Here is a 12,542-nt window from a genome sequence, read left to right on the forward strand (position 1 = left end):
TTAGAACTAGACAACCGCGCTGTAGCCGTCTTTCGGCTATACCGTGGTAAGGAAGAGGTTAATTAATACTCCAAGATATATATATCACCATTTGTAGACACTATAACTTTCATTCAAACCAATCAATATACACTTATTGGGATTTTTGTTAACCAAAGACATGTAGCAGAATATATTTTGGCCTAAATTAGGAATTTTTTCCCCCAATTTTTTTATGGGATATGTTTTATAGCAAAAACCTTCTTTTTTAATTTTGGTCATTGTTCAGTTATAAAAAAATAAACCCAGCGATGATCAAATACCACCAAAAGAAAGCGGTGTGTGAAAAAAAGGATATAAATTCCATTCGTATGCAGTGTTGCATGACCGCACAACTGTCATTTGAAGTAGCGCAGCACCGTATAGCAAACAATGGCCTGGGCAGGATTGGGGGTGGGGGGGGGGGGGGGGGGGGGTTGGGGATAAATCTTCCGAAGGGCAAGTGGTTTCGTTTCCATAACCAGTTCCCAACCATGCTATAGCCAAAAGCCATCTACAATGCGGTTGGCTAGTTCTGGGAGGGCATCCATGGACGTTCTCCCAGAACCACAGCCCGCGCGCACGATCTGTGATCGCTGTGTCCTTTGGACGCAGCTGATCACATGACTAAGGAATGGGCCAATCACAGATGCTTTTACCATGCGACCAGTTGCGTCCAATCACAGCTGATCACCGGGTAAATAGAAAATGGTGGTTATCAGTAGTCCTCTCCTTCCGCTGACAGCGCATGAGGAGAGCTGGTATGCGGCATGTCGCAGGGGAACATCTACACTGATCATCAGGGCACTGATAATCCGTGTCCTGGTGATTAGTGTAGCCCCATCAGTGCAGCCAATAGTGCCCAACAGTTGAATCAGTGCCACCTAACAGTGCCCATCAGTGAAGGAGAAAAATTACTTGTTTACAAAACATTTTAATAGAAACTAAGAAAAACTATTTTTCCCCTCAAAATTTGTGCTCCTTTTTAGTTTATCAAAAAATAAAACCCCCAGTGGTGAATAAATACCACCAAAAGAAAGCTCGGTCTAAAAAAAAATGATAAAAAAGTAGTTTGGGTCCAGTGTTGCATGACCACACAATTGTCAAAGTATGAGGGCGCTGAAAGCTGAACATTGGTAAGGGGGAGGGGGTAAAGCGCCCGGCAGGCAAGTGGTTAAAGCCAGGAAATAGGGAAGCGGCACGCTGAATGATGCTTTGTGAATGGGGACAGGAAACTAACAGAAAGACGTTGTCCTAGTCCATGTGCTACAGAGGAATCCTGGGAAAGCAACATGGCTCCAATCATCAACACACCACACACATCCAATGCAATGTACACTAGGCCGGAACACCCCTCCACACACGGTGGTTGGGGAGCGGACTGTACAATCACACGGTGACCCCATCCTCCAGCGTTAGGTAACCTGCTACACGGCACAGCAAGCAGCACACCCCGCACCATCGCCCCTCCATTGCAGGACAGCCCGATCATGTGACCAAACATCACTCCCGCCCCTTCAACGACACAGGATAATAACCAATAGCTGACAATGTCTGCACCGCCGCCGTCCAATAGCCGAATATTAGACAAGGGGGTCTGGCTGCATACTGGAGCTCCACTTTCCACAGGAAACATGTGACCTCCACTCCTTTAAATGAACTTTAATGTAAAAAAAATGGCTGCAAACTGGAGCTCCATTCGACAGGAAACATGTGACCTCCACTCAAACGTTTTTTAAATAAACTTTAATGTAACGTTTCCTGTCGAGCTCCAGCCTGCAGCCATTGGTTGTTTGTTACATTTCAGTTCGTTTAAAAAAAAAAAAAAAAAGTGGAGTGGAGGTCACATGATATAGCGGGACTGCAGCGGGCATTCTGACACTGTGCACTATACACAGTGCAGCACACGTACAGCTCAGTACACTGTCCATGCATGTCACTATACACAGTGCAGCACACATACAGCTCAGTACACTGTCCATGCATGTCACTATACACAGTGCAGCACACGTACAGCTCAGTACACCGTCCATACATGTCACTATACACAGTGCAGCACACGTACAGCTCAGTACACTGTCCATTCATGTCACTATACACAGTGCAGCACACGTACAGCTCAGTACACCGTCCATACATGTCACCATACAGTGCAGCACACGTACAGTTCAGTACTGTCCATACGTGTCAGAAAGTGTCTTGAGAACGTGAATGTGTGAGGAGCAATGCCTCATGGGAAGTGTCACACCACTGAAAGCTGATATGCAGCAGGAAAAGGGGGCGGGGCTTGATCTAAATTCGGCTTGAGATGCAGCCAATCAGGTGCATGGTGTGAAAGCTGAGCTCTTGAGGCTCAGTCTGCGATTGGCCAACTACACGGCAGTTGTGTTTGGATGATCACACAGAAATTCCTCCCTGTCAGTTGCAGCGTGGAGGAGGGGGCGGAGACTCCGAGGCTGTTAAGGTAAGAAAACATAGGCCATGCCTACTCAATGCTGATAGGCGTCAGGAAAAGGGGGCGGGGCTTGATCTAACTTTGGCTTGAGATGCAGCCAATCAGGTGTGTGGTGCGAAAGCTGAGCTCTTGAGGCTCAGTCTGCGATTGGCCAGCTACAGGGCAGTTGTGTTTGGATGATCACACAGAAATTCCTCCCTGTCAGCTGCAGTGTGGAGGAGGGGGCGGGGACTCCATGGCTGTTAAGGTAAGAAAATATAGCCCATGCCTACTCAAAGCTGATAGGTGGCGGGAAAAGGGGGTGGGGCTTGATCTAAGTTCGGCTTGAGATGCAACCAATCAGGTGCGTGGTGCGAAAGCTGAGCTTTTGAGGCTCAGTCTGCGATTGGCCAACTACAGGGCGGTTGTGTTTGGGTGATCAAACAGAAATTCCTCCCTGTCAGTTGCAGCGTGGAGGAGGGGGCGGGGACTCCGAGGCTGTTAAGGTAAGAAAACATAGGCCATGCCTACTCAATGCTGATAGGCGGCAGGAAAAGGGGGCGGGGCTTGATCTAACTTTGGCTTGAGATGCAGCCAATCAGGTGTGTGGTGCGAAAGCTGAGCTCTTGAGGCTCAGTCTGCGATTGGCCAACTACAGGGCGGTTGTGTTTGGATGATCACACAGAAATTCCTCCCTGTCAGCTGCAGCGTGGAGGAGGGGGCGGGGACTCCATGGCTGTTAAGGTAAGAAAATATAGCCCATGCCTACTCAAAGCTGATAGGCGGCAGGAAAAGGGGGTGGGGCTTGATCTAAGTTCGGCTTGAGATGCAACCAATCAGGTGCGTGGTGCGAAAGCTGAGCTTTTGAGGCTCAGTCTGCGATTGGCCAACTACAGGGCGGTTGAATTTGGATGATCAAACAGAAATTCCTCCCTGTCAGTTGCAGTGTGGAGGAGGGGGCGGAGACTCCATAGCTGTTAATGTAAGAAAACATAGGCCATGCCTACTCAATGCTGATAGGCGGCAGGAAAAGGGGGCGGGGCTTGATCTAACTTTGGCTTGAGATGCAGCCAATCAGGTGTGTGGTGCGAAGGCTCAGTCTGCGATTGGCCAACTACAGGGCAGTTGTGTTTGGATGATCACACAGAAATTCCTCCCTGTCAGCTACAGTGTGGAGGAGGGGGCGGGGACTCCATGGCTGTTAAGGTAAGAAAATATAGCCCATGCCTACTCAAAGCTGATAGGCGGCAGGGAAAGGGGGTGGGGCTTGATCTATGTTCGGCTTGAGATGCAACCAATCAGGTGCGTGGTGCAAAAGCTGAGCTTTTGAGGCTCAGTCTGCGAATGGCCAACTACAGGGCGGTTGTATTTGGATGATCAAACAGAAATTCCTCCCTGTCAGTTGCAGCGTGGAGGAGGGGGCGGAGACTCCGAGGCTGTTAAGGTAAGAAAACATAGGCCATGCCTACTCAATGCTGATAGGCGGCAGGAAAAGGGGGCGGGGCTTGATCTAACTTTGGCTTGAGATGCAGCCAATCAGGTGTGTGGTGCGAAAGCTGAGCTCGAGGCTCAGTCTGCGATTGGCCAACTACAGGGCGGTTGTGTTTGGATGATCACACAGAAATTCCTGCCCGTCAGTTGCAGCGTGGAGGAGGGGGCGGGGACTCCGAGGCTGTTAAGGCAAGAAAACACAGGCCACACCTACTCAACCTCATGGCAGGGACGACCAGCGATTAGCAGACGGACGACCAGCAGACAGGGACGGCCACGGCTCTCAGGTAGGGACACGGCAGGCTTGCAGGGTCTTGGCTGTGGGGTCTGTTTAATGTGAACTGCCTTGTTTAACCATTTGAATACCGGGCAATTTTACACCTTCCTGCCCAGGCCATTTTTCAGGTTTTAGCGATTTCACACTTTGAATGACAATTGCGCGGTCATGCAACATTGTACCCAAACTAAAATTTTATCATTTTCTTCGCACAACTAGAGCTTTCTTTTGGTGGTATTTAATCACCGCCGAGGTTTTTATTTTTTGCTAAATTATCAAAAAAAGACCAAACATTTTGAAAAAACACACGTTTTTCTTTGTTTCTGTTATAAAAGTTTGCAAATAAATAATTGTTCTTCATAAATTTAGGCTGAGATGTATTCTGCTACATGTCTTTGGTGAAAATAACCCAAATTAGGATGTATTTTTTAGTTTGTAGGAAAGTTATAGAGTTCACAAACTATGGTATAGATCTGAATATTGATCAATGCTGAAGTACTGACGGCAATCTAATTTCTTGAGGTCCAAGAATGTCAGAACAGTACAGATATCCCCCAAATGACCCCTTTTTGCAGAGCAGACAGTCCGACGTACTTCATAAGAGGCATGGCGAGTTTTTTGAAGTTGTATTTTTTTTGTCATAATTTTTCGGAAAATGAAAAAATGCAAAAAATTATTTTCACTTATTTTTTTTACATACTGTCACCAGTGCAGTACAGCGTCTTCATATAACTGCTGATTAGGGACACTGACTGGTGACAGTATGAAAAAAAATACTTATATCTTTTTTTTAATTTTTTAAAAACACTTATTATTTTTAATTTTTTATTAATGTTTTTTCTTTTTTTAAGATTTTTTTTTCATATTTCACTATGTCCAAAGTAGTACAATGTTACTATAGTAACATTGTACTACTTTGGGGAAGTGATCAGTAAACTGTCCAAGCATGTCACTATACACAGTGAAGCACACGTACAGCTCAGTACACTGTCCATGCATGTCACTATACACAGTGCAGCACACGTACAGTTCAGTACTGTCCATACATGTCAGAAAGTGTCTGAAAACATGTGAATGTGTGAGGAGCAATGCCTCATGGGAAGTGCCACGCCTACTCAAAGCTGATATGGGGCAGAAAAGGGGGCAGGGCTTGATCTAAGTTCAGCTTGAGAGGCAGCCAATCAGGTGCGTAGCGTGAAAGCTGAGCTCGAGGCTCAGTTTGCGATTGGCCAACTACAGGGCGGTTGGGTTTGGGTGAGCTCTGTGTAAGAAAACAAATCGCGCCCACTTTCATGTCTTCCTACATCAATGCGTGCGGCCGCTTAGAGAGAAGAAAGCGAATAGTCACTACAGGAAGAGGCGGGAACTTACGGAAGCCGAGTCGCCCTTTTTTGATAAGGGTCTGTTTAATCTGAATTGCCTTGTTTAATGTGAACTGCCTTGTTGAACCACAAGTCTACAGGGCACTTATACCCCCTTCCTGCCCAGGCCAATTTCCAGCTTTCAGCGCTGTCGCACTTTGACAATTGCGCAGTCATGCAACATTGTACCCATATGAAATTTTCATCATTTTTCTTTGTGACAGATAGAGCTTTATTTTGGTGGTATGTAATCACCTCTGGGTTTTTTATTTTTTCTTAAACCAAAAACCACTGAAAATTTTGAAAAAAAATGTTTTTTCTTAGTTTTTGTTATAAAATATTGTAAATAAGTGATTTTTCTCCTTCACTGATGTATGCTAATGAGGCTGCACTGATGGGCACTGATAGGCTGCACTGATGAGGAGGCACTGGTAGGTGGCACCGATGGGCATTGACAGGCATCACTGATGGGCACTGATAGGCAGCACTGATATGCGGCACTGATAGGCGGCACAGACTGGCACTGATAGGTGGCACTCATGCACACTGATAGGCGGTGTGGCAGGCGCAGCACCCTTTGGTGCCTAGTGCGCTGTGGCATTAGAAAAATTATGCAATTGCTGTTTCTTTGAGTAGACTGACTTTACTCTGTAATTCCTCCAATGCCGCTCTATGGATGCAGTAGGTTTAAAGAGCACACCGAATACTTTAGTTAACTTCTTTAATAACTTCAATCTTCTTCATATAACTGCTTACAATGGCTTGTTTCTTTCATATTACAATGGTTTAATTTGTATTACATTGGGTTGATTCAAAAGCTTATCTCGATAGATTCGATAGATTCAATTGGATTATGATTACTCTACAGTGACTTGATTCGTTTAATTCGTAAGTTCGGTGGAACTACAAGTAAACACATACAACAGTTTTTACACACAGATCTACCTGCATTACTAAACAACAGAGGAACACACAAGTGCATTAAATACCTATTTGGCCTTCTCTGCCTCCATAAAGCTTTTCTGATTGGAACTGTCTGTTTCCTCTTCTGTCTGGTGAGCATGTGTCTCTAGAAAATCCTAGCAGGGAGTTTTACACAGGCATAGATGTGAAACTGGCTGGGATTGGTTAAGGCTCTGTACAGTGTGAGGCTGTCTGTGATTGGCTCATCTTTAACTAACTCTTAAAGGCATATTTTCCTTTTCTGCTTCTGCTAACACAATGAATATATAAATGTCATATAACATTCAAAGACATAAATCACAGCAATGATTCTGCTTTTGGCTTTAACATATGCACATATACTGTACTGAGGTTATTGGCAGGTTTGGTATACACATATATGTGAACCATATTAACAACCTAGGACTGGTCTTAGCTGGCCAGCTACAGGCGGCACTGACTGGCACTGATGGGTGACACTGAAAGGCAGCTCACATGGGCACTGATATGTGGCATTGATGTGACACTGGTACGAGACACTGACATAAGGCACTGATGGACACTGACAGGTGGCACTGATCATCAGGGCACACTGATCATCAGTGCCCTGATGATCAGTGTACATGTCCCCTCCACGGAAAGCCGATTACCGGCTGTCCTCTCCTCTCGAGCTGTCAGCGTGACAGCTCGACAAGAGAGAAATGCCAATAAACGGCATTTCCCTGTTTACATGTGATCAGCTGTGATTGGACACAGCTGATCACATGACTGAGCCGACATCTTCAGCTCTTTCCGTGACTGGTGATCCGAGGGACACATCACACCGCCGATCGCCGCACTGCACGCTCCCTTAGCCGCGCATGCGCAGTGAGAATGGGAGGACGTCATATGAAGTCCTCCTAGAACAAGAGAACCACCTTGAGCCCGTCATATTACTCTATGGCGGGCGGGCGGTGGTTAATGTGAACTGCCGTGTTTGATGTGAACTGTCATGTTTTATGTGAACTGCCATTGAGCTGAACTGCCGTTGAGCTAAACTGCCTTGTTTAATATGAACTGCCTTTGAGCTGAACTGCCTTGTTTACCCAACTCCCGCCCGCCATATAGTCCAATGATGGGTGCAAGGTGGTTCTCTCTTTCTGAGAGGACGTCATAAGATGTCGGCTCGATCATGTGATCAGCTGTGTCCAATCACAGCTGATCACATGTAAACACAGAAATGGCGGTTATCGGCATTTCTCTCCTCTCGAGCTGTCACGCTGACAGCTTGAGAGGAGAGGAGAGCCGATAATCGGCTTTCCACGGAGGGGACATGTACACTGCTCATCAAGGCACTGATGATCAGTGTAGCCCCAGCAGTGCCAGCTGTCTGTGTCGATCAGTGCCACATGCCAGTGCCTATCAGTGCCACATCAATGCCACATATCAGTGCCCATATGACCTGCCTTTCAGTATCATCCATCAGTGCCAGTCAGTGCCACCTATCAATGCCAATCAGTGCCACCTATCAGTGCTGCCAGTCAGTGCAACCTATAAGTGCCAGTCAGTGCCACCTAACAGTGCCATGTATCAGTGCTGCCTTTCAGTGCCTATCAGTGATGCCTGTCAATGCCCATCAGTGCCACCTATCAGTGTCCATCAGTGCAGCCTCATTAGCGCACATCAGTGAAGGAGACAAAATCACTTATTTACAAAATTGTTTAACAAAAACTAAGAAAAAACATTTTTTTTTCAAAATTTTCAGTGGTATTTGGTTTGTTTAAGAAAATAATAAAAAAACTCTGAGGTGATTAAATACCACCAAAAGAAAGCTGTCACAAAAAAATGATAAAAATGTCATATGGGTAAAGTGTTGCATGACCGCGCAATTGTCATTCAAAGTGCGACAGCGCTGGAAGCTGGAAATTGGCCTGGCAGGAAGGGGGTATAAGTGCCCTGTAGGCTAGTGGTTAATCTGAACTGCCTTGTTTAATCTGAACTGCCTTGTTTAATCTGAACTGCCTTGTTTGAGCTGAACTGCCTTGTTTGAGCTGAACTGCCTTGTTTGAGCTGAACTGCCTTGTTTGAGCTGAACGGCCTTGTTTGAGCTGAACGGCCTTGTTTGAGCTGAACGGCCTTGTTTGAGCTGAACGGCCTTGTTTGAGCTGAACGGCCTTGTTTGAGCTGAACGGCCTTGTTTGAGCTGAACGGCCTTGTTTGAGCTGAACGGCCTTGTTTGAGCTGAACGGCCTTGTTTGAGCTGAACGGCCTTGTTTGAGCTGAACGGCCTTGTTTGAGCTGAACGGCCTTGTTTGAGCTGAACGGCCTTGTTTGAGCTGAACGGCCTTGTTTGAGCTGAACGGCCTTGTTTGAGCTGAAATCCCTTTGAGCTGAACTGCCATGTTTAATCTGAACTGCCATTGATCTGAACGGCCTTGTTTGAGGTGAACGGCCTTGTTTGAGGTGAATGGCCGTTGATCTGAACGGCCTTGTTTGAGGTGAATGGCCGTTGATCTGAACTGCCTTGCTTAATCTGAACTGCCTTGCTTAATCTGAACTGCCTTGCTTAATCTGAACTGCCTTGCTTAATCTGAACTGCCGTTGAGCTGAACTGCCTTGTTTAATCTCAACTGCCGTATAGCTGAACTGGGTGGTCTGGTGGGGGACTGTGACACACTGGCTCTGAGGAAGAGGTACAACCTCGAAAGGCGTCAGCCACCATCTATCCAGAGGTTCACAGTCCCCCACCAGACCACCCAGAGGGGTTCCTGAACCACTCTGCATCCCTTGCGACATGTTTCTCATTTTGATCTGATTTTACATTTCTCTTGTGAGTATTTTACAATTTATAAATAAATCCCATGTTTAAGGTAATGCGCCAGGTCTGTGCGCCCTCTTTTTGTTTCTTATATACAGCTTTACCCATTGTGCATAGTAGTGGTAATAATAATTAGAATGAATGGATTTCATTTGGTATGCTTCATCTATGTTAAGGACAATAAATATCAGTCTGTGTATGACAAGAGCGGGGGCATGAAAAGGAATGGAGAGGGGGTAAAATGTTCACCCTGCCTTCATTCACATGGCAATTTCATTACAATCCCGCAAAGAGATGGCCCAATCCAGCAGAGACATCCCCAAAATCCAGCACAGAGACAGTCCCCATCCAGCAAACAGGCAGTCCCAATCAAAGCAGGGAGATAAAAACCAGCACGGCCCCTAATAAAACAACACACAGTAATCACAAAACAGTACACAGCTAACCCTTTGATCGCCCAGATGTTAACCCCTTCCTGCCCAGTGTATTAGTGCTTTTTATTAGCATTGGTTTCTGTATTAGTGTCACTGGAGATGTCAGTGGCAGTTGGTTCTCACCCAGTGCCAGAATGCCCACCAAAGCCGCTGATTGCCGCCATTACTAGTATAAAAAATGAACCACTTGTCTACTGGGCACTTATGCCCCCTTCCTGCCCAGGCCAATTTTCAGCTTGCGGCGTTGTCACACTTTGACAATTTTGCGGTCATGCAACACTGTACCCATATGAAATTATAATTTTTTTTCACACAAATAGAACTTTCTTTTGGTGGTATTTAATCACCGCTGGGTGTTTTTATTTTTTGCGCTATAAACAAAAAGAGAGCATAAAGATTGAAAAAAAAGTTTTTCTTTGTTTCTATTATAAAATATTGCAAACAGGTAATTTTTCTCCTTCACTGATGTGCGATAATGAGGTGGCACTGATAGGAGGCACTGAGAGGCGGCATTGACAGGCTACAATGATAGGCGGCACTGCAGGGCACAGGTGGGTGGCACTGCTAGGTCACTGCTGGGTGTCACTGATGGGCCCTGATCATCAGTGCCGATCACTTTCCGGTTATTGGCAGTACTTTCCTCATGCTGTGACAATGTGAGGAAAGTGCAGCCGAAAATCGACAACTGTATTTACCTGGTGATCTACTGTGTCATTGGACGCAGCTGATCACATGCTAAAAGGCTGCTGTGATTGGCCGTTTACCTTATCACATGATCAGCTGTGTCCGTATGGGGGCGTGTTCTGGAATGACATCCATGGGCGTCGTCCCAGAACTAGACAACCGCGCTGTAGCCGTCTTTCGGCTATACCGTGGTAAGGAAGAGGTTAATTAATACTCCAAGATATATATATCACCATTTGTAGACACTATAACTTTCATTCAAACCAATCAATATACGCTTATTGGGATTTTTGTTAACCAAAGACATGTAGCAGAATATATTTTGGCCTAAATTAAGAATTTTTTCCCCCAATTTTTTTATGGGATATGTTTTATAGCAAAAACCTTCTTTTTTAATTTTGGTCATTGTTCAGTTATAAAAAAATAAACCCAGCGATGATCAAATACCACCAAAAGAAAGCGGTGTGTGAAAAAAAGGATATAAATTCCATTTGTATGCAGTGTCGCATGACCACACAACTGTCATTTGAAGTAGCGCAGCGCCGTATAGCAAACAATGGCCTGGGCAGGATTGGGGGTGGGGGGGGGGGGGTTGGGGATAAATCTTCCGAAGGGCAAGTGGTTTCGTTTCCATAACCAGTTCCCAACCATGCTATAGCCAAAAGCCATCTACAATGCGGTTGGCTAGTTCTGGGAGGGCATCCATGGACGTTCTCCCAGAACCACAGCCCGCGCGCACGATCTGTGATCGCTGTGTCCTTTGGACGCAGCTGATCACATGACTAAGGAATGGGCCAATCACAGATGCTTTTACCATGCGACCAGTTGCGTCCAATCACAGCTGATCACCGGGTAAATAGGAAATGGTGGTTATCAGTAGTCCTCTCCTTCCGCTGACAGCGCATGAGGAGAGCTGGTATGCGGCATGTCGCAGGGGAACATCTACACTGATCACCAGGGCACTGATAATCCGTGTCCTGGTGATTAGTGTAGCCCCATCAGTGCAGCCAATAGTGCCCAACAGTTGAATCAGTGCCACCTAACAGTGCCCATCAGTGAAGGAGAAAAATTACTTGTTTACAAAACATTTTAATAGAAACTAAGAAAAACTATTTTTCCCCTCAAAATTTGTGCTCCTTTTTAGTTTATCAAAAAATAAAACCCCCAGTGGTGAATAAATACCACCAAAAGAAAGCTCGGTCTAAAAAAAATGATAAAAAAGTAGTTTGGGTCCAGTGTTGCATGACCGCACAATTGTCAAAGTATGAGGGCGCTGAAAGCTGAACATTGATAAGGGGGAGGGGGTAAAGCGCCCGGCAGGCAAGTGGTTAAAGCCAGGAAATAGGGAATCACACGAAATACAATCACACGGTGACCCCATCCTCCAGCGTTAGGTAACCTGCTACACGGCACGGCAAGCAGCACACACCCCGCACCATCGCCCCTCCATTGCAGGACAGCCCGATCATGTGACCAAACATCACTCCCGCCCCTTCAACGACACAGGATAATAACCAATAGCTGGCAATGTCTGCACCGCCGCTGTCCAATAGCCGAATATTAGACAAGGGGGTCTGGCTGCATACTGGAGCTCCACTTTCCACAGGAAACATGTGACCTCCACTCCTTTAAATGAACTTTAATGTAAAAAAAATGGCTGCAAACTGGAGCTCCATTCGACAGGAAACATGTGACCTCCACTCAAACGTTTTTTAAATAAACTTTAATGTAACGTTTCCTGTCGAGCTCCAGCCTGCAGCCATTGGTTGTTTGTTACATTAGTTCGTTTAAAAAAAAAAAAAAAGTGGAGTGGAGGTCACATGATATAGCGGGACTGCAGCGGGCATTCTGACACTGTGCACTATACACAGTGCAGCACACGTACAGCTCAGTACACTGTCCATGCATGTCACTATACACAGTGCAGCACACGTACAGCTCAGCACACCGTCCATACATGTCACTATACACAGTGCAGCACACGTACAGCTCAGTACACCGTCCATACATGTCACCATACAGTGCAGCACACGTACAGTTCAGTACTGTCCATACGTGTCAAAGTGTCTTGAGAACGTGAATGTGTGAGGAGCAATGCCTCATG

Source organism: Staurois parvus, unplaced genomic scaffold (genome assembly GCF_062004578.1).
Source record: "Staurois parvus isolate SC_StPar_1 unplaced genomic scaffold, SC_StPar_1.0 ptg001284l, whole genome shotgun sequence".
NCBI classification, from domain to species: Eukaryota; Metazoa; Chordata; class Amphibia; order Anura; family Ranidae; genus Staurois; species Staurois parvus.